Below are 22,967 nucleotides of genomic sequence, written 5' to 3'. Positions count from 1 at the left end.
CCCCTCATACTCACTCCATCGCCGTCACCCTGAACCACTCACACTCACTCCATCACTGTCACCCTGACCCCCTTGCACTCAATCCATCATCGTCACTCTGACCCCCTCACACTCACTCCATCTCCGTCATACTAACCCTTCACACATTCACTCCATCACCGTCATACTAACCCTTCACACATTCACTCCATCACCGTCATACTGACCCTTCACACATTCACTCCATCACCATCATACTGACCCCTCATACTCACTCCATCGCCGTCACCCTGAACCACTCACACTCACTCCATCAACGTCACCCTAACGCCCTCACTCTCACTCCATCACCGTCACCCTGACCCACTTATACTCACTCCATCTCCGTTACCCTGATCCCCTCACAATCACTCCATCACCGTCACCATGACCCCCAAACATTCACACCATCACCGTCACACTGATCCCCTCACAATCACCCCATCACATCACCATGACAACTTCACACTCACTCCATCACCATCACACTGATCCCCTCGCGCTCGCTCTATCACAGCCACCCTGACCCCCTCACCCTCACTCCATCTCCATCACCTTCTCCCTGAACCCCTCACATTCTCTCCATCAATGTCACGCTGGACCCCTCACACTCGCTCCATCACCAGCACCCTGAACCCCACACACTCACTCCATCACGGTCACACTGACCCCCTCACGCTCACTCCATCTCCGTCCCCTGACCGCCTCACTCTCACTCCATCCCCCTCACCCTGACCCCCTCACACTCACTTCATCACCGTCACACTGATCCCCTCGCACTCACTCCATCACAGTACCCCGTCCCACTCAGTTCCTCCATCTCCCTGACCCCCTCACACTCACTCCATCACCATCGCCCTGACCCCCTCACACTCTCTCCATCACCGTCACCCTGATCCCCTCACAATCACCCCATCACCTCACCATGACAACTTCACACTCACTCCATCACCGTCACCCTGATCCCCTCAAACTCACTCCATCACCATCACACTGATCCCCTCACACTCAGTCCATCATCGTCCTCTGTACAACTATACTCACTTCATCACTGTTATCCTGACTCCCTCACACTCATTCCGTTACCTCTCATGCCCACGCAGTCTCCCACCATCACACTCCTCACACACCTTAAACTGAGCTCCTGCCTGTGAACACCGACCCAGTTGATCCCCTCTTAAATGGCCTTTAACCCCATCCCCATTCTATTCACTGAGTAACAGACAGTATGTCCCACACTATGTGTTCTGTTTGTGATATCCTTTCGTACCAGTCTCAGCCACAGCCTATGGTGCCACTCCACCTGTTACCCCCTCGTAACGGCTCGTGTTCTCACACCCACTATATCCCCGAGCAATGGCGTTTGGCCCAAGCTCCATACTGTTGCCCTCGCAATGGCCTGACACGTCGTCCCAATCTCTGTTCCCTAACATCGGTCTGAGGATCGACAACCCTCTTCTGTTCCCCCAGCACCGAAGGATTCCAGGAAGACACTAACATTGGGAGGTTATGATCATAAGATGGAGAGAGAGTGAATGAGATTGGGGAAGGCAAGTATAGTGGAATTGAGTGTGTAAATGGGAAAAGGAGAGAGGAACAGTTGCGCCGGGTGAGAGTGGGAGGGATATATGGAGGGAGATTGACAAAGGGAGCAAGGTGAATTCTGCTGAGAGCCAAGTTGGAATGGGAGATCCAGAAGGGAAAGTAAGGACAGAGGGAGTTAAACCCAGCTCCTGAGCTCAGGGCGCGGTGCCCTCCCCTTTCCTGAGGACCAGGACTTGGGGCGGAGTCTATCTCTCTCCGGCTCAGCTTCTCCAACACAAAGACACACAACAACATCGGTCACTCTGCTGCTCGGCACGCTTTAATCAACATTTTTATTGTTTACAAATGGAAGTGTTGGATACAGTCAGTGGCCACTGAGTTGTGAGAAACATTGAAATGTATCTCTCTAACCCTCTCTGTGGGATAAGGATGGACAAACCAGCGCTACCCTCAGTCTGTTACCATAGCGACAGGCTGCTCCATCGCTGAAACACTGAACTGAAATGAGAAAATCCTGGATGGATTGATTAATGAAGAAATTTGATTGATGGATGGATTTGGGTGAAGGGATGTTTCAGCACATTCTTCAGCTGCTGCCTGAACTTAGTCTGGGTCACGGCATAAATCGCGGTGTTTGTGCAGCAACTGAGGAGCTGCAGCATGAAGCCCAATTCCTGGACAAAGAGATGGAGATACATAGGGGTATCCACAATCCACAACATCCGGAACCAGATAGAATACAGCATTAACATTGACCATAACAGGATGAAATTGGCCGAGATCACAAACAGTAAAATGATGGATTTTTTTCGGTTTCTCATTTCTGTGTCAGACTGAGCGTCCCCATTGGTGTGAGCGCGGAGTCTCCTGCGGGCTCTGCTGGTCACTAAAATGTGTCTGACGGTGAGAGCATTGAGCAGCAGAATCAGTAGAAATGGGACACACGGGGTTAGAATCTGGTGGAGGAACTCGATTGTGACCCAGACTCTGGAGAAATGAACAGCGCCTGTTACCTCACAAAACCAGGGGCGGTTCTCCAGCCAATACCGAGCCGTGAGCATAAAATACCAGAAAATGTTCTTTAAACAACTCAGCCCAGTCACTGCTCTCAGAAGCACAGCCGCCGTTTTCTCACTGCAATATTTACTTTTCAGCTTCTGGCAACAAATGGCCACAAACCGATCAAAGGTGAAAGTGACGGTGAACCAGACAGAACAGTCAGTGGCTGCATAAAGCAGGATGGCGTGGATATTACACACGGGGACGGAGTCCCTCAGGAAATAAAACTGTTCCGGATAAACAATGGGAATGTGTCTCAGGATCAGGTCGAGGATAATGACCAGGAGATCCGCCGCTGCCATGGCCCCCAGGTAACGTCTGACACATGGAGACAATCCACAATCTTTATAAAGCAGGACGTAGATGGTCACTACGTTCACTGTGAGGAATGAAAACAAACCCATTATCCATCAGCCTGGAGGCAAAGGGACCCGTTTGATTGGGGACCCAGTGAGATTTTCAAATGTTTCCCTGTATTCAGGGATTTATTAAAATAATTGGAGTTGGAATAACAAATGGGAAGGTGGGAATTGCTGACAAAAATGTGACATAAACCACAAGAAACCCTCCCTCCCCAAACACACAGGGACACATCCATAAGGACAGATGGTTTCCAGAACATTCCCACACACTTAGTCACTCCTTCCCAGTGCCTAATCCGGAGGGTGGAAACGTTGCTGTCCTGAAGGATTCTCTCCCAGTTTTCTGAAGACGAACGGAGTTTGGGAATTCCTGTATTTTGGTTTAAATTGTGGTCGATCCCGTGTCGTGAAGAAATGTAAACGAAGGGAAAACGTATTCACCCCTTTAACTGCCTGAGGGGCCTTCAGAACACTGTCTCCTTCTCCCTGGAACGGGATCTCCTCCCTCGGGATCTTATCATTTGTTCAATGCACTGACATCCGGCCGTTCACAAGCAATGTCAGGGACAGAACGTTCCGGGGAATGTCGGTTATAGAATGTTGGGGAATGGACGTTCTGCGGAATGTCAGTTATAGAATGTTAGGGACAGAACGTTCCGGGCAGTGTCAGTTATAGAATATTGCGGACAGAATGTTCCTGGAAACTCCTTCACCTGTCCATCACCTTTCTCAACTATCCACCCCACCAATACGATCTACTGTGCACAGGCTACATACCTGTACAGCACCGGGAGCTGCATTGACCACATAATTGCATTATCTATAAACCTCAACCAGAAAGTCTGACCAGCACAGCGACCTGTGCAGTGATCACCCATGAATTAATCTGTAAACCAGGAGCAGTTACCCACCCAGCATGTAGAACTGTGTACATCACCCTCGTGTACTGATCTGTAACCAAGGAGCAGTTACCCTCTCAGCATGTAGGAATGTGTACATCACCCCAGTGCGTTGATCTGTAACCCAGGAGCAGTTACCCTCCCAGCACATAGGACTGTGTGCACCACCACAGTGCATTGATCTGTAAACCAGGAGCAGTTACCCTCCCAGCATGTAGGACTGTGTACATCACACCCTTGCATTGATCTATAACCAAGGAGCAGTTAACCTCCCAGCATGTAAGACTGTGTACATCACCCCAGTGCATTGATCTGTAACCCAGGAACAGTTACCCTCCCAGCATGTAGGACTGTGTGCACCACCCCAGTAAAATGATCTGTAAACCAGGAGCTGTTACCCTCCCAGCACGTAGGACTGTGTACTGCCCCAGTGCATTGATCCGTAAACCAGGAGCAGTTGCTCTCCCAGCATGTAGGACTGTGTACGTCAGTGTATTTCACAGTTACACTGTTAGATCCCTGCCTAGTGTGGAGAAACTTGCAGCCCATTCTGGAAGTGACAGGACTTACAGCTCCCACCCATTTACAGCTCCATACCTCCATTGTGCCATGACAAGGGGGTGCTGTGGGTGTGAACATCACTGCCAGAGAGAAATGGCGGGGGAATCAGTTTAAACGTCACCACATGGGAGGGGTTTCGGGTATAGACAGAGAGGGGCGACTGAGAGACATTGTTATGGAAGGATGTGTTCCCATGTTTCAGAATGCTGAAATGTCGACACTTCGATAGCATCCTGTAACATGAGCCAGTCTTCCCAGGAAAGATGGGAAAAAGGGATATTGGTGTGAGGTCAGATGAGCATTTGTACTGCATTTTTGTAACTGGAATTGGTTTCACCAGAATGTATGACTCATTGGGCAGATTCTAACAATAATTCATCTTTGCATGATTTTCCTTGAGTGTTACAGAGGGATTATCTGCACGAGGCTGAGCTAGTTTCCTGTTGCTATCTCATCGAACTCACCTCATTAACTACCCGTCCCACTCCGTGGTGTCCCTCTCATTCAATACCAGCCCGATTCTCCCACCCATCATGGTTGGATGCACTCACTATCGCCCGGGTGCCCCTGGATATTCCGTGATCCTTGGCACGGGTGACATCTTTAAAAGGCCAATGGGCACATGGTTGAGCTTTCTCAGCTTGGAGCTGCCCTGCACAGTTTACCCCGAGCAAGGCAGATAAGGAGCAATTTTCCCACGGTTTGTCGACAGGGGCACGGAGGTCCTGGGGGATTGGCTAGTACAGAGGGGGACCATTCTCTTCCCAGAGGGGGCCACAACACCAGACCCACTGAGCATGGTCTGAGCTCACCACCCAGCTCAGTGCAGGATCTGCGGTCTGAAGAAATGTCCAGCAAGACAGGACAAGCAGCAATAACCTTTCCTGCTCTGTCAGGAGAAGTGTCACCGTATTCTCTCTGCTCCCTCACACTCACTGTATATCTGCTGTAGCACCGACCCCCGAACAAGGCTCATGCTCCAACACTGTCACTGCTGCATGAAGCACCTTCGCTCTCTCTCTCTCTGAGTCTCTCTCTCTCTCTCTCTCTGTCTCTCTCTTCACCCCCCTCGCTCCCTCCACTTTACACCCGCCCCCACAAACACTAATAACACTGCATGGATACAACACTGTTAACTGACTCCCTCCGGACATCTCACCATGACCCTGTCCCCCACTATCACGAACACTAACAGCAGGGCCATCCACACCCACCCTCCCGGGAGAAACAGCCTGGAATAGGACAAAAAGGGCCAAGCTGGGTGGTGGAGTGCCCGATATCCGTTCCCTCCCCCCCCCCCCCTGCCCCCGCTATGTGGGTTGGACCCTGATACGAGCCAGAGAGGGCGAGGATGCCTCGTGTGGAGATTCTGAAACATCTATGTCCCACCGACCGAGTAAGGAGCAATGTTCAGTGAAGGGCAATTCTCACTTTGCACCCACTGGCATCTCCGTATCCCCCCGGCACAACTTAGAAGCCGTGGCCCTGATGCCATCTCCCTTTTGTGTCGAGCTGGTACAAATGGAATCCCCATGGTCTTGTTGGGCAGGAGGTTGGGCTCACATCGCATCGTCACCACCACCTGCTAGGAAGGGAGCACGGAGGCTCCCTCCTACACCTCCCCCTGTAAACAGCTCAGATATAGAAACTAATCTGTGAGAGTTACTGCTCTCCACACTTGTCCTGACATCTTCTCAACAATCTGTGCTCATATACATGCAGCGCTCTCTGCTCTAAATGTCATGTTGAGGTTGTACAGGACATTTGTGAGACCTCTTCTGGAATACTGTCTCTAGCTCTAACTGATCTAAATGTCCTTTATACGGTGTAACTGTCCCTGCTTTCACCACTTCCTCTGGAAGTTCATTCCACACACAAGCCAGATTCTGTCTAAAGTAATTAACCCATTCTCATGACTTTTGCAAATCGTTTTCCTCGCACGTTAAAATATCCCTCAGTTTTGAATCCCCACCTCTTTGGAAAAGACATCGGCCCTTCAGGTTATCTCTACTCCTCATGATGTTATATACTTCTGTAAAGTTACCCCTTAAATCTCATACTCTCCAGTGAAAAACGTCCCACCCTATCCAGCCTCTCCTTCTAGCTCACTCCTTCCTTTCCCAGCAACATCCAGGTTAATCGCTTCTGAACCCTCTCCGGCTTAATAATATCAAGGTCAATAATATCAAAGTGAATAGTCAAGGTATTTTCAAAGAGTACAAGGAGTCCTAAACTAGAGGACGTAGTTTTAAGATGAGAGGGAAAACATTTAAAAGCAACCTAAAGGGCGGTTTTTTTCACCCAGAGGGTGGTGTACCTATGGAATGAGCGGGCAGGGTGACCAGCCTAGACACAGTATTCCAGAAGAGATCTCACTAATATCCTGTACAACCACAACATGACGTCCCAATTCCGATACTCAAAGCTCTGACCATTGAAGACATGTGTGCTAAACGCCTTCTTAGCCATACAATCTGCATGAGACGCAAATTTTAAAGAATTATACCTGACAGCCTAGGTCTCTGTTCTACAATGCCACCCTACTTTTAATTGTCCCTGTCCTGCTCTTGTTTGATTTACCAAATCCAATTTCACGCATGAATCAAAACTAAACTCCATCTGCCACCCCTCAGCCCCGTGTGTGATATTACTGCCACCTCCCCCTCCCCCTTCAATTTTAAAATGTCCATCCCCTCTCCAGGAAGCCTGTACACTCCGGCCTTGATTTTCACAAAGACCCTGAGCTTGGGTTACCTTGTGCAGTTTGGAGAAGGAGGGACAGATTGCAGACGCAGTCAGTGGGGAGGAGAGGCTGGAGAGTAATCACCGGTCAAGTGTCATTTCCTGGTTTTAGGAAGAGGACAGTCGCACGTGAGTGTTGGATAATACTGATCGGTGTTTTGGGGCCAGAAATTATGGTTTTTCTCCATCTCTGGTGTTCAGTAATAAATATCTATTCGAGACCCTTCATTGTGCAGAGTGTATCTGCAGGATCTCTTTCCCGAATATTGCAGACTACAGATAATAGCGATTAAAGATGCTCATAGTTAATTTCGATGGCACAGCACTTACACACAACATCCAACAGTTGAGACAAATATTTTGCATTTGTTTAACAATGCAAAGTGTTTTGTGTAGTTCAGTAATGATAACCTGATTATAATAACCGAGCTGAAAGCTTACACTTAAAATGGTCCAAAATCTGGGTATTGTAGTGTAGTGGGTAATGTCCCTGCTTCTGAAACAGACGTCTAGATTTGATTCCAATTCCTGAATATGTGTGTTCATGTTCCTAGCTCTGGACTCTAAGTTCTGAATTCAAGGGCTGCCTGCTGCAGAGGTATGTCACAGCGTGTCAGAACGGGCTGATGAGCAAACACACAGGAGAATACTGTTACAGCTTTATGGGTATTGTCGAGTGGTGCTAGTGTCCCTATCTCCGGGTACAAAGGTCTAGGTGTAAATCCGACAGAAGTGTCTCATGATACATCTGAACAAACTGATTAAAATGGATTTGGAATTGTGATTTGATGGAGAAGAAAGAGGTGTCAGTATTTAATTTCAGAATTTAGGCCCGGGATAATTGAAAGCACAGCTATTCGTGATTGGAGTCACATTTCGCTACAGTAAAGGTTTATAAAATAAAAATGCTCATGGATAGACTTTTTCTCCAGATTAGGGACGTCCAAAACTCGGGGGTATTGGTTGAAAGTGAGAGGGGAAAGGTTTTGAAGAGTCCTAAGCGGCACATTTTCATGCAGAGGGTGGTGTCCGTATGGAATGAGCTGCCAGAGGAAGTGGTGGAGGCTAGTATAACTGCAGCATGTAAAAGGCATCTGGATGTTGACAGACCTGCCGAGCTTTTTCAACAATTTCTGTATTTCTTAAAAAATGCATTCATTTTAACAAAGGTATTCTGAATAAATTAAACATTTTATTTTTAATGACGCAGTGCCATGTAAACATACTTCAATTCGGCTGAGATCATTTTCTACTAAGGGTATGGCTCTGTGTATGACAACAATGATGCAGCTACATGCAACAGGGAATGTGGTGGATATAGAGTTTGGACAATGTCCAAGGAGACCTCCCATGAGTGGGCGAGGATGACATTACTTTGTGATTCAGCTCAGAGAGGGAGAAAATGTAATCTGTCTGAGAAGGAATGGCCTATTGCACTCTCTCTCCTTCATTGTTCCTCATTACAGCAATGTTAGCGAGCTAAACAAAAAAACTCTAAAGTCATCGTTACCATTCTTGTTTTTATAGAATCCCTGTAGTGTTGAAACAGGCCCTTCGGTCCAACAAGTCAATACCAACCTTCCAAAGAGGATCCTTCCCAGATCCGTTCCCCAACTTTTACCCCTGACTAATGTATCTAACCTAGAAACCTCTGATCACTAGGGATAATGTAGCATGACCAATTCACCTTTCCTACACAGTTTGAGCTGTGCGAGGAAACTGGAGCACCCATTAGAAGCTCACACAGACAGGGGGAGAATGTGCAAACTCCACGGAGATAGTCACCCGAGGTTGGAATCGATCCCAAGTCCCTGCAGCAGGGCTAACCACGGAGCCACTGTGCCACCTTTTGGGAGATCCCTGACACGAACTCATTGGAATCTCCTCACTGCCGAATGCAAAGGCAATTCAGCCAAATCCAACTGTTCCAGGATGAAATCCCATTGCTAGCAGCTGTGTGAGTAGAATATCGTCAGAAGCAGAATAACATTTTGGACAATCTCTCAACTTTTCTTTGTGTCATGAGTTCCACTAATATCTGGACACAAAGTTTTTTCAAGTTAAAATTGCAGAGATTTTGTTCATGTATGTGTGTGTGTATGTGTGTGTGCCAGTGTTTTTAGAAAGGCAAATATTAATTATATATTTGCAATACCCAAACAGTTTGCCATTCATCTTTCCACCATTGTTTGAGTAACATTGCTCTGGATCATAAATATGCTATCTTAGCAAATTAAAGGAACTAGCCTGACTTGTTCCTAAAACTGACCCTGACCCTGTCTAAGACCTTTAGTCGGCCATCTCACCAACCTGGTTACATTTAACATTTGTTGTGAGCAGTGGAGGAGTGGGACGAGAAAACGAAACAGTGACCCAAAAAGTCGGGGAACTATAGACCGGTGAGCCTGATGTCAGTGGTGGGTAAGTTGTTGGAGGGCATTCTGAGGGATAGCATTTACATACATTTGGGAAGGCAAGGGCTGATAAGGGTAGACATCGTGGGAAATCATGTCTCATTAATTTGTTTGAGTTTTATGAAGAGGTGACAAAGAAGATTGATGAAGGCAATTTGGTAGACATTGTCTATATGGACTTCAGCAAGGTGTTCATTTAAAGAACAAAGAGCAAAGAAAATTTACAGCCCAGGAACAGGCCCTTCACCCTCAAGCCTGAGCCGATCCAAATGTATTGTCTAAATCTGAGGGTCAATTCCTAAGCATCTGTATCCCTCTGCTCCCCACCTACTCGTGCATCTGTCCAGACGCATCTTAAATGAATCGACCGTGCCTGCCTCTACCACCTCTGCTAGCAACGCGTTCCAAATGCCCACCACCCTCTGTGTGAAGTACTTACCGCGTGTATCACCCTTAAACATTCCACCTCTCACTTTGAAAGCACGACCTCTCGTTATTGAATCGTTCACCCTGGGAAAAAAACTTGTCTCTATCCAGCCCGCCTATACCCATCATGATTTTGCAAACCTCAATCAGGTCCCCCGTTAATCTCCTTTTTTGCTAGTGAAAATAAACCTAAAATACTCAGCCTCTCTTCATAGCAGTATTTCATTCTGATTGGTAGACAGATTAGTAACTTTCAGTCACATGGGATACAGAGGAGGCTAGTCACAATCCTCTTGAAGGAAGAAGGGTATTTTTCAGACTGGACGCTTGTGAGCAGCAGTGCGCTGTAACAATCAGTACTGAGTTCACTGCGTTTTATCATTGATGTGAAGGATTTGGATGTGAATATTGGGGCCATAGTTCGTAAGTTTACAGATGACATTAGAAAGGTGGTGTAGTAGACTATCTCAGAATACATCGAGACCACAATTAGATGGGACAAAGGGGCAAGGAGTGACATAAGAAGTTTGATTTAGATAAATACGAGATTTTGCATTTTGGGAAGGCAAATCAGGGCAGAAAGTTTACACTTCATGGTAAATTCCTGGGGAGTGTTGTGAAACAAAGGGACGTAGAGCTGCAGGTGCATTGTTCCTTGAAAGTGGAGTCGCAGGTTGACAGAGTGGGACAGAACACATTTGGCACATTTGCCTTAATCAGTCAGAGCATTGAGTATAGGAGTTGTGGTGGTATGTTGTATCTGTACAGGATGTTGGTGAGGCCACTTTAAGAATACTGCGTACAAGTCAGTTGTCTGCAGAAAAGATTTACACAGATGTCCCAGGACTGGAGGTTTGAGCTTGAGGGAGAGGTTGATTAGGTTGAGATGTTTCCCCCTGGAGTGTCAGAGGTTGGGGGGTGACATTATAGAGGTTTATAAAATCATCAGGGGCATGGATATTCTGAAGAGCCACGCTCTGCCCCAACGAAAGGGGGGTCCAGAAGAAGAGGACATAGGTTGAAGTCGAGAGGGCGAGTGATTTAGAACAGTCCTGAAGATAAATGTTTCACACAGAGAGTGGTGTGTGTACAGTAAGTGCAGTCAGAGGAAGTGGTGAAGGTGGTTACAGTCGCACATTTAAAAGTGTCTGAGAGGAGGGATATTGACCAAATGCTGGCAAATGGGACGAGGTCAGATTTGATATCTGATCGGAGTGAACAGATTGGACGAATGGGCCTGTTTCCGTTCTGCATGACTCTCTGATTTTACAAGAGGGTTGATGAAAAATTCTGAAAGGACCTTTCAAGTCGGAATTCTCTTCACTGGAAGTTTATCGTGCCGCTATATTCACATTGATTGAAAGCTGCATTAGTTAAATATTTGACAGAGAAGTGAGTCACGCATAATGGGATACAGACAGGAAAGTGGAGCTGACACCACAACCTGATCAGCCACAATCTTAGTGCCTGGTGGAGAAGGCTCAAAGTATCTAATGACCCACTCCTGCTCCTCAGTCCCATGTTCCTGTGTTCCATTCAGCCCCTCAAACCTTCTAGACAGGAACAGTTGGAGGCCACTTACTCCTATAACCTGGTGCACAGAAACAGAGGAGACCATTCAGCTTCTCAAGACTGTCCCACACGCTTTGTAGTGATTTGGGAAATGTAATTCACAGACCTTCTCCTCTCTGCAACTTGTGCTTCATTTGTTGGTCATATTGTAGACCCACATTCACTGTGAATACAGCCCACATTCCTCACCAGGCAACGGATCACAAAATTAAAATAAACCCAAGGCCTCCCTAGCTGTTTACTCAAGTGGTCTGAAGTAACCAGCTTTGTAACAATCGTTCAATCTCTCTCTTAAAAGAACAAAGTACAAAATAACTTCTTAAAGCTGCAGCATCATCACACAACTTGTCAACACATCGAGCTGTTAGCAGGAAGCAGGGGTCACCCAATCAGGCCCTTGGCCCTGTCCAATTGGACGAGAAAGAAGCCAGTCAGTCCGTTGAGTCACTGACACAGCAAAAGGATGAGGCCATTCAGCCCCTTGAGTCACTTACACAGGAATAAGAGGAAGCCATTCAGCCCCTTGAGCCACTTATACAGAAACAGGAGGAGGCCATTCCCCCTCAACGCACTTACACAGGGACATTATGAGATAATTGATGCTGATTCCTGATGAACGGCTTATGCCCGAAACATCAATTCTCCTGCTCCTCGGATGCTTCCTGACCTGCTGTGCTTTTCAAGCAATCCACTCTCTACTGTGAACTCCAGCATCGTCAGTCCTCACTGTCTCCTAATTGATGCTCTAACATGAGGAACAAATGGAGCAGAGGCTGCACGTTGTTCCTCTTGGCTCAATTGCTCATGATACGGATATGGGACTTTAACGTGGTTTTCTCGCGGTGAGGAGGGAAGCCATATGACTTCTGGGAAGTCTCAAGAAGGCATCTCTTATCTCCGAGAAGACAGCCTGGTGTTCCCTCTGCGGTGCGGAAGCTGTTAGGAATGGCTACCTGTTTCAGATGGAAGGTATTGTGGCTGCTGTCTGGGATTTTTGAACAACATAACGTTCAGTAGGGGTTCACATACCGACTGCGCAATAACGTGGGGAGAGTTACGTTAGGCATATAAACTATTAGCAAAGCCACGTTAGACTGATGAATGGACTGTCTAAGATCAAATAATGCTGATATTGTTCATGTTAATCTTGTCTAGTGCACGTCCTGTTCAGTGTAACCTGTATGCCTTACTCTGTCCAAGTCTAATTCCACCCTCTGATCTGTCTGGCCATCCTTACTATGACCTGCCTCCACTGCTCATAAATAAAGTTTTTCCCTGTACTGAGGTACACGTGACAATAAATCAAACCAATCAATCCTGGTAAAGTATGGAATTTCTCACCATATCAACGTCTCTTTTGGAAATAAGTGATCGCTGCCACTCCTCGTGTTTCAGCATCACAATTTCTTCGTCTCTCGCAGCTCTACTGATTAAACACTCAGCGTCTTTCCTCGATCCTCATGTTACCATCATCTGTGTCTGTGGTAAGGAGATAATTCCTTTCAAAGGAGATCAAATCTGTAGAGAGTGCCCCAAATGCTCTCTCAGCAAGGCTCTATAACAGCCGGAAGATGCCTTCACTTATGTACTCGAATCATCTTACAATGAAGAACAGCCTACCATTGACTGCACCCATTACTTACACAGGGTTTGATTCGGAGCAGTCAGCATAGATTTGTGAGTGGGAGATCATGCTTCCATAATTTGTTGGAGTTCGTTGATGAGGTGACCAAGAAGTTTGATGAGCGCAGAGTGATAGACGCAGTCTCTATGGATTTCAGTAAGGTCTTTGATAAAGTTCCACATGGCATAATGCTCTGGAAGGTTACATCGCGTGGAATGCTGGGGGAACTGGCCAATTGGATACACAGTAGGAAGTACAGGGTTTAGTGGAAGGATGCTTGTCAGACTGGAGGCTGGGTCCATTGCTGTTTGTTATCTATGATTTGGTTGAGAATGTACAAGGCATGATTAGTAAGTTTGCAGGTGACACTAAAATAAGTGGTAGCGTGATCAGTGAGGAATTATATCAGAAATTGCAGCAGGACTTTAATCAGGTTGGGAAGTGGGCCGAGAAATGGCAAATGGAATTTAATGTAAATGTGTGAGGTCTTGCATTTTGGAAACTCAAATCAAGGTAGGAGTTCCATGGTGAATGGGAGGGCCTTAAGGAGTGTAGTGGGCAAAGGGACCTTGGCGTTCTGGTGCACGGTTCTCTGAGAGTGGAGTCACAGGTAGACAGGGCAGTGAAGAATGCTTTTGGCACACTGTCCTTCGTCAATCAGGGCATTGAGTATAGAAGTTGGGAAGTTATGTTGCGTTACACAGGACTTTGGTAAGGCCGCACTTGGAGTATTATGTTAGGTTTTTGTCACCTGGTTAGAAGGAGGATGTTATGAATTTAGAAAGAGTGCAGAAGACATTTACAAGGAACCAATGGTCTGATTTATGGGGAGAGGTTAGATAAACTAGGACCTTTTCTTTAGAGTGTAGGAGACTGAGCGGGGACCTTAAAGAGCTGCATAAGATCATGAGGGGTATGGATAGGGTTAATGCTCTCAGTCATTTTCCACGATTTCGAGAATCGAGGACTAGAGGGGATCAGTTTACGTTGAGAGGGGGAGGAATAAAACGAACCCTGATGGGCCACTTCTTTACACTGAGGAGAGTACATGGATGAGCTGCCAGCAGATGTGGATGAAGGGGGTACATTAACAACATTTCAAAATTTGGATAAATATGTGGATAGGAAAGGACGAGAAGGATATGGGCCAACTGCAGGGAAATGTGGGTAAAATGGATGGATATTTAAAAGGTAGAGTCGAACCCCTCTGTTAATTAAAACCAAACACCCAGAAGAGCTCGCCTCACCTCGTAATCTGTTAAAATATGTGCGACACAGATCTCCTACGTTCCACGATTTAAACAAAAATTAATAAGTTAGTTTCTTAACTTTAATAGTGAACACGAAACAACAACAATTCACAAATGCAAGCCCCTCTTTTCTTAGCTACTTAATATCTGACTCCAACTCTGTAAAAATATGCTATTCCATAGGTTAAACTTTGCAATCTCAAGACCGCACAGTCTCTATCTTTCCCGTTGTGTTCACCCTTCCAGCTGCTGATCTCCCTGGGTCATGTTTTGCTTTACTGCAAGGAGGTATTAAATGAACAAGTATCATTGACAGAGAGTGAATGAGATGGCCAGTTAGCACTCCTGCTGTTGGAGTGTAGTGACTCTCCCTCTAGTGTTCAATATGCTGGGTTTATATACTCCCCATGATACAATAATTCTTATAATTTGATTGCTTTCCAGGTGTCCAAACAATAATATTCAAATTCCATTGGCTTCTGGTATCCTGAACGTTATTTAAACTCTTTGGTAGTATTTGAATTGCTGTCAAAACAACAACCAAAACTCAGATATCCATTTCCCAGCTAATGGTGACATGTGGAACAGTCTGACCTTTAGCTGGCATCTGTAGCTGTACTTTCTATTCAGCAAAACACCTTCTGTCTTAAAGTGACCTGACATATTTTCGGCTTCATAACACCACCCTCCTTCAGAAAATAAAGTGAACTATCAGAACGAAAAGATGGTTTCTTTTCTTTTCCTCTAATTCTTAATCCAAGTATTATGAATTCCAAAAGTATTAATTTCAGTTATACCATTCATATTAATTCTGCACACATCTAACACTGGAATAAGTCAGATCTTATCTACACGTTTTCCTTTAAATCCGTGATAGCACATCTGATATCACATTTTTTGGACCCACAGCATGTACATTTTGTAATTTTAAAGTTGGTAACAAAAGACTCCAATGAAATAGTCTCATATTCTGCTCTTTAAATATTCCAAAAAAATGCGAGAGGATTGTCGTTGTCCACAACCGTCTCCAACAATTTGTTTGTCATATAATCATTGAAATGTTGTCAGGTCAGGACCAAACTCAATCATTCTTTTTCAATAATGGAGATGTTGTTTTATTTTCTGGTGGATATTGAGTTTCTTTCGACAAGTGAACAATTGGCCATTCAATTCCATATCATCTTTCTGTATCAACACATCTCCGAGCCCTATATCCCGAGCATCAGACACAATTTTCAAAGGGTTTCAAAATATTTGGTGTAGCTAAAAATGGTGCAATGCTTAATACTGATTTTAAATTCTCAAATGCCTCCTGGCATTGTTCTGTCCACCAAAAATTTGTGTTCTTCTTTAGTAAATCCATCAGTGGTGCCAATATGCTGTTGACATTTGGAACAAACTTCAGTTAGAATCCACTCAGTTCTAAAAACTGAAGCACCTCTTTCTTCGAGGACGGTCGTGGAGATTCCTCAAAGCCCTTCGCCTTTGTGTTCCATGGGGTCAACCTTCCATGTCCAATGTAATGTCCCAAGAACGTCACCTCTGCCTTCGCGAATTATGTTTTCCATAAGTTATTACCAAGTTTGCTTCTTGTATCGTTCAACATGCTCTGCCAACTGTAATATGTGAGCTTTCAATCACTTGCTAAAAATCACGACATCATACAGATAAACTGCAGAAATTGTACATCTGGCCATAACTCAGTTCCTGATTCTTAAATGTGGCTGGAGCATTATTCATTCACATGACGTACTCGATAACGTTTTTGTCCTATCGGGTATTTTTACCAGATAGTTTAACTGACTCAACGTTTTTTTATTTGAAAGGGGCCACTAAACCTGGCTTTGAAGGGATTTCCTACCACTGATGGCAATACTAATATTTCATCCCAACAGGAAATCGTCAAAGTTTCAGAGTTTTTATCTGCCCCCTGCTTCATTCTATTCTGTGTTCTCTTCAGGTGCTGTTTAACTAACTCACCTACTCGATCTAATCTCTCCCTCACCTCACAAACATAATCCAAGTGTGAGATCTCCGACTTTGGTCCTGTCAATTTATGTTTGATTAAATTAAAAGGACCTCTCACTTCATGTACGAATATTAACTCAAAGGAGGTAAACTGAGGAGATTTATTTGGGGCCTCTCCCATGGCAAGCAATTTAATGGGACACCTTTATCCCAATTATTCAGGCAATCTTGACAGTACGTTGTTAACATAGTCTTCAGATTCTGATGCTACATTTCCAAGGCTCCCTGGGATTCAGGATGGCACAGCACTTGATTTGAAGTGCTGTCTGCCTAAGCTATCCATGACTTCCTTAAACAGCTGAGCGGTAAAATGAGAACCTTGGTCTGACTGAATCTCTCTGGGTAGGCCACAGTGAGTAAAGAGAGCTTCCAAATCCTCCACCTCCCTTTTTTTCCTAACACTCCAATAATGGAATTGCCCCTGGAAATCTGGTGGACACATCCATTATGGTCAGCCAATATTGGTTTCCACTTTTATTTTAGAAAGGAGAGTGACACAATTAATCATAACCCACATGAAAGGTTCTCCAAATGCAAGAAATGGCAACAAAGGTGCTGGTTTTATTACTGCCTGTGACTTACCTACCATTTGGCATGCATGATGTAGGACAAAAACTAACCACGTCCTTGTGCATTCCAGGCCACTAGAAATGCTTCTGTACCTGAGCCTGAGTCTTCTGTACACCTCGGTGACCACCTGCAGTTAGTTTTCGTGCTACCCCTAACACTGTATGTTACCGGTAACACAATCTGGTGCACCTCAGTCTATTTCCCTTCTGCACTGACCTATCGTGGTCTCCATTTTAATTTTAGGATTCTATCTTTAAGTTAATAACGTTCGACAATACATTCTGTTTCCTTCTCTCCCTCTCTCTTTCTCTCTCTCTCTCTCTCTCTCTCTCTCTCTCTCTCTCTCTCTCTCTCTCTCTCTCTCTCTCTCTCTCTCTCTCTCTCTCTCTCTCTCTCTTTGTGTATGTGTGTGTGTGTATGTGTATCTGAAGTAAGTCCATTAGCCTTTCGGGACAAAACACCTCTGCCTGACCCTTTGCCTGTTCAGATTGATCCTGCACAGTTACATCAAATAGGGTTTCAGTTCACTTGACATCAACTCCTTTGTCTTTTTATTTCGTTTTTCCTTCCTGCTGTAACTTATGACAGTGAGATCTTGTAACTACACAGTCTGGAAACATTCCTGGGTATTTTTTCTTTAAACTTCCCAGTTCCCTCATCTTCCTTTAACTTCTCCACCACAAGGGGTGCCTCTCCCACCTTGGATCCTGCTAAATCGTTCCCAAGAACAAACTGTATTCCTGGAACTGACAGTCTGTCACTCACTCTCACTGTTACTTCTCCAAACTTGATTTGGCACTCCAACCTGATGTTTCTGTTCCCCCAACCTTAATTTCTGTCCCCATTCCACAAATTATCACACTCTTGAGTAACATGTCAGAAAGAGAGAAAATACCTCTATCTCTTACTATTAGGAGCTGAGAGAAAGTGAGGGCTACAGATGCTGGAGATCAAAGATGAAAACTGTGGGGTTGGAAAAGCACAGCACGTCAGGCAGTATTCCGGAGGCAGGAGAGTTGACTTTTCAGGCACAAGTTCTTCATCAGGAAAGTGGGGGGATAAGGGAGGGCGAAGGGGGCTGAGAAATAAGTAGGAGGGTGGGGGTGGAGCTGGGTGGAAGGTAGCTTGGAAGGTGATACGTATATGCAGGTGGGGTGTGGTGGTGATAAGTCGGAGAGGAGGGTGAAATGGATAGGTGGTAGGACAGCTGGACCCCTCAAACTATACAGCATCAACATCGACTTCTCCAAATTCCAAATCTGCCCTCCCCCAACCTCATCCCAGATCCAACCGTTTAAATTAGCAACGCCCTCTTGAACTGTCTTAATTGTCCATCTTCCTTCCCACCTATCGACTCCACTCACCTCTCGGACATATCACTATCACTCCCACCAACATCTTCCTATAGCCTTCCCAGTGACCCTCCAGCCAGACCAGCTCCTACCCTCCTATTTATCTTACAGCCCCCTTGTCCCCCCGTCACATTCCTGACGATGGGTTTATGCCTGATATGTCGATTGTTCTGCTCTTCAGATGCTGCCTGATCTGTTGTGCTTTTCGGGCGCCTCACTTCTCAACTATGAGAGACTTAGCAGATCTTGTATCTCACAAAATTATAATTTCTTATCCTTCCCCTTAACACCCCCCCAAACCCCACCTACCCCCTACCCCCCCCCCCGTCCGGCCTTTTCTGAGTAAAGTTTATCCACAGAGGCAAATTCTTTACAGAGATCAGGTACTTACTCCATACCTAGCCCCTGCCTCGTCTGTAGCTTCTCGGCTCCACTTGGGGTCTCCTTTACCAATTTCACTAATGCCACTGGCTTAGCATCTTTTCCACATCTTTTCCCAAAGTGTCTTCCTCCAACGCCCAGCACTGTGTGTCCCAGCTTACTGCAGTGGGACACCTTTCTCCCTGTGCCCTTCTTAAACCATCGGAACTGTAATTTAATGTGTTCCACTCCTTTATATTGAGAACACCTGAGGCCTTTCACCTCCTTTCAACCCCATTGGGCCTCTTTTTACACCCGTGCTAAACTATTGTCAGTGTGCCCGACTGTTCACTTTGTAGTGTAGGATCTCGCCTTCTCCCAATTTTTAGCTCTCACAGGATGAATATCCTTCCAGAAGCTACACTTCAACTCATGCAGCAATGCATATTTACCTGCCATTTCTGCAGCACTTCTTAGCACTTGTACTTTCTGTTCATTCACATGAATTCTTACCATCACTGGAAGTGAGTCTTGAAACTCCTCGAGCAGAATAATCTCCCTTCGAGCCTCACAGGTCTTATCCATTTTTAAGGCCAGCACCCATCTATCAAAATGACTGTGGTTAACTCCTTCAAATGCAACATAAGTCTGACCTGGTTTCGTCTCTATATTTCTGAACCTCTGTCTCTATTCTTCTAGTACCAATGCAAAACCACTCAAAATAGCCACTTTGACATCTGCATAATCACCCTTCATCTGACAGCACTGCACATACCTCACCAGTTGTGCCCACCCGCTTAGTCTGAAGGAGCATTACCACAAGTTCACTGGACACACCATCTACTGAGCCATTTTTTTCAAATGAAATAAAAACAGATTTTGACATTTTTCTCACCGAAATATGGCAATGTATTAACATAGCTGTATACATCCCGAAGTTCTCCCTTCATCTCTATTCTGTTAATTTAACTTTCTTGTCTAATTCCCAACTTCGGAATTTCAAATTTTCTCTTTTTCCTTCCTTTCCCTTTCTCTCTGTTCTCTCTTGGTTTCCATCCCCATTTTCACCTACTAACTCCAGTTGCCTTATTTGCAATTTAAGTTTTTTCTAACTCTACTGCAGTTGCCTGTTTGTCTGACACACCAACGTGTTTGACCATCTCCATTACAATTTCAGCTTTCCTTTTGTACCTGGTTAAACCCAATTCCAACATGTTTGCTAATTCTAAAAATATTCCTTCTTCTGTCTTTGTAAACTTCCTTGGCACATTTGGGAACCCCTTTACTAATGTTAATAAACATTTCCCTCACTTTTAATTTAACCAACCACAAGTTAACAAATTTACATGAATTTTCCAACCGGTTTTATTTGAAGATCTAGGTCACTAATTGCTACGTGTTGGAATCTGCTGTGACCTTTTGTATACCAAGTCAGTCCAAATCCCATACGGCCAGGCCGCAAACTGTTATGACATCAATATCAAACCCCTCTGTTAATTAAAACCGCACACCCAGAAAAGCTCACCTCACATCATAATCTGTTAAAGCATGGGTGACAGGGATCTCCGAAATTCCACTAATTAACGAAAAATTACAATTTATATGTATGCAAGGTAGCTCGCTGAACATGAAGGTGTGTTTTCAGACATTCATCACCATGACTAGGTGACATCATCAGTGAGAGTCTCCACTGAAGCGCTGGTGGTATGTCCCGTCTCTCTGTTTTTCGGTCTTGGTTTCTTAAGGTGGGTGATGTCATTTCCGCGTTTTTTTTATTGCAAGGAAGGTATCTAGGATATAATTGATGTGTTTATTGATGGACTTCTGGTTAGAATGCCACTCCTCTAAGAACGTCCTTGTGTGTCTTAATATGTGCCTGTGTTGTTCCAGTCAAAGTGTTGCCCTTCTTTGTCTGTATGTATGGAACATAGTGAGAGTGGGTCATGTATTTTGGGGGGCAGTTGGTGTTCATGTATCCTGGTAACACCCCAACAGGACCATTTCAATGGCGGAAAATAATTTTGTATACATTGTTTAATCAATGTGTGTGTGTGCAGATATTTTTCATATGTGCCCAACACATTCTAAATAAATAACCGAGACACAGTTATTGAAAAAATATGCACATGATGTATAAAATTTGTAAAACATTGTTTGATGCTCATCTAAAGTGATATGTTCCCCTTCTCTCAATGTTCCCTGCTTTTCTGGAATTCTCTACTCTAATCTCTTATTCTTATCAGGATGTGTGTAATAAACTCTTGTTTCTGGTATCCCAACTTATTTCAGTTTATCCCCTTTCTACCGGGAATTCAATATATTGACCTGCTGAGTTATTTCCAAAGCTGTTGTCTGTCATATTACTGGAGATTAACATTCTGGCATCAGACCCAGCATTTGAACACATTATTCTGTTGTACGTGCACTGTACAAACGACCACAGCACACAGGAATTGAGAAAACATTGAGGGATGTACATCTACTTCTTTGAATAATCTAGTTTTCTCATTTTTTCACATTTTCTCGCCGATATCCTCTCTCCTGTTCTCTCTTTGTATCTAGTTAAGAAATCTGCCAATTATTCTTTATGTCCCATCTCTCAAAACCCCTTTCCGTTTATATTTATTGCTCTCTTCTTGATGTAATGTGATTATAATTGAGCAATGTAACTACAAAGCCATGCGGGAGGGGCTGCCAGAGTTAATTGGAAGGGGAGCCGAGCAGGGAAGACCATGGAGCAGCAAAGGCAGGAATTTCTGTGGATAATTCGGAGGATATCAGAAATTCATCCCAAAGGAGATTATACATACTCATGGGAGGACAAGGCAGCCATGAGTGATAAGGCATCAAACCAAATGAGGAAACATGCGATTTGGTGAAGATGTTTGGGAATCCAGAGAATTCATTAGCTCTGAAACTACATAAGGCTGGGATCACTGACAATACAGAGCTCTTAATCATGGTCAGGGAGAGAAACAGAGGGAAAGGCATCCTCTTTAAACACAGAAGATGGTATTACTCAAGGAAAAATATTTAGATGATTTAAACAATTGAATTAAAATCAGTTAAATGCTTTTATGGAATGTGTCAGATTGGAAGCATGACCTCAACAGAATGAGAATTTAAAAATGGAAGTATTTCCACATCAGAAACCAGAGTAGGTCACTAAGTACAGGGCCGCTGGGTGAATGGGTGAACTAGGGGACAAACAGCAGAATTGCATTTCAGATAGTGCAGCTCGAAACTGCGTATTTATGTAGTGCTGTAGACCACAGCAGCAGGAGAAGCAGAACACCATTCAAACATCACCTGTAACATTTTCCCTAGGATAATTTCCTCAGTCTGCCATTACAATCAACACGATCTATGTTTCAGTGATGAGTGTGGGTGAACATGTCGGGGTCAGAACCATGTGAACCTAAACCTGATGCTAACACTTTAAAGCTTGACCAACAGATTTGATCGAAGCCCTGCAGTACTGAAACATTCAGTCATAAATGGTGATGGATGATTAAACAAATGACTGGAGGAGAGGGCTCCATAAACATCCCCATCCTAAATAATCGAACAGGCTTACACATCAGTGTAAAAGACAAGGATGTAGTATCTGCACCATCCTGAACCAGAAGTGTTGAGTCGATGATACACTTCACCCTCATCATGATGCCCACAGAGATGCCAGTCTTCAACCAATTCGATTCGCTGCACGTGAGATGAAGAAATAGCTGAACACAGTAGATATGGCAAAGACAATGGGCCCTCACCCCATTCCTGCAATAGGACTGAAGACTTGTGCTGCACAGCAACCTGTGTCCCTGAGGAAGCTGTTTCGTTCCAGCTCCAACTCTGACATCTCTCTGGTAATATGGAAAATTACTCAGCTATGTCCAGTCCCCTAAGAGGAGAATAATTACAATCTGGCCAATTACCACTCCCGGAGTACAATCACGACAGTCAAATTGGTGGGAGTTATTTCTGACAGAGCTGTCAAGCAGCACAGAAATAACCTGCTCAGTGTGGTTTCAGATAGGTCCCCATGTAGAGATGGTGCTGTAGTGGAAATGTCACTGGATTACTAATCCAGACCAGGATAATGCTCTGGTTGCTTGTGGAAGTTAAAAATAATTAATAAAATATTAAGATGCAAAATCTGGTGTCAGTAATAATCCCCTTCAAGCCAATGTC

At 44.8% G+C, this 22,967-nt stretch overlaps 1 pseudogene; it reads right to left on the bottom strand.

Annotated features, from left to right (window-relative positions):
- Window positions 1-2,090: 2,090 nt before the first annotated feature.
- Window positions 2,091-22,967, bottom strand: part of LOC148137382 (putative G protein-coupled receptor 139) — a 97,107-nt pseudogene continuing 76,230 nt past the window's right edge.

Source organism: Chiloscyllium plagiosum, unplaced genomic scaffold (assembly GCF_037043375.1).
Source record: "Chiloscyllium plagiosum isolate Xiang-an unplaced genomic scaffold, Cpla_swu_hap1 HiC_scaffold_44, whole genome shotgun sequence".
Lineage (NCBI taxonomy): Eukaryota > Metazoa > Chordata > Chondrichthyes > Orectolobiformes > Hemiscylliidae > Chiloscyllium > Chiloscyllium plagiosum.
This window is presented reverse-complemented; position numbering and strand designations above follow the sequence as displayed.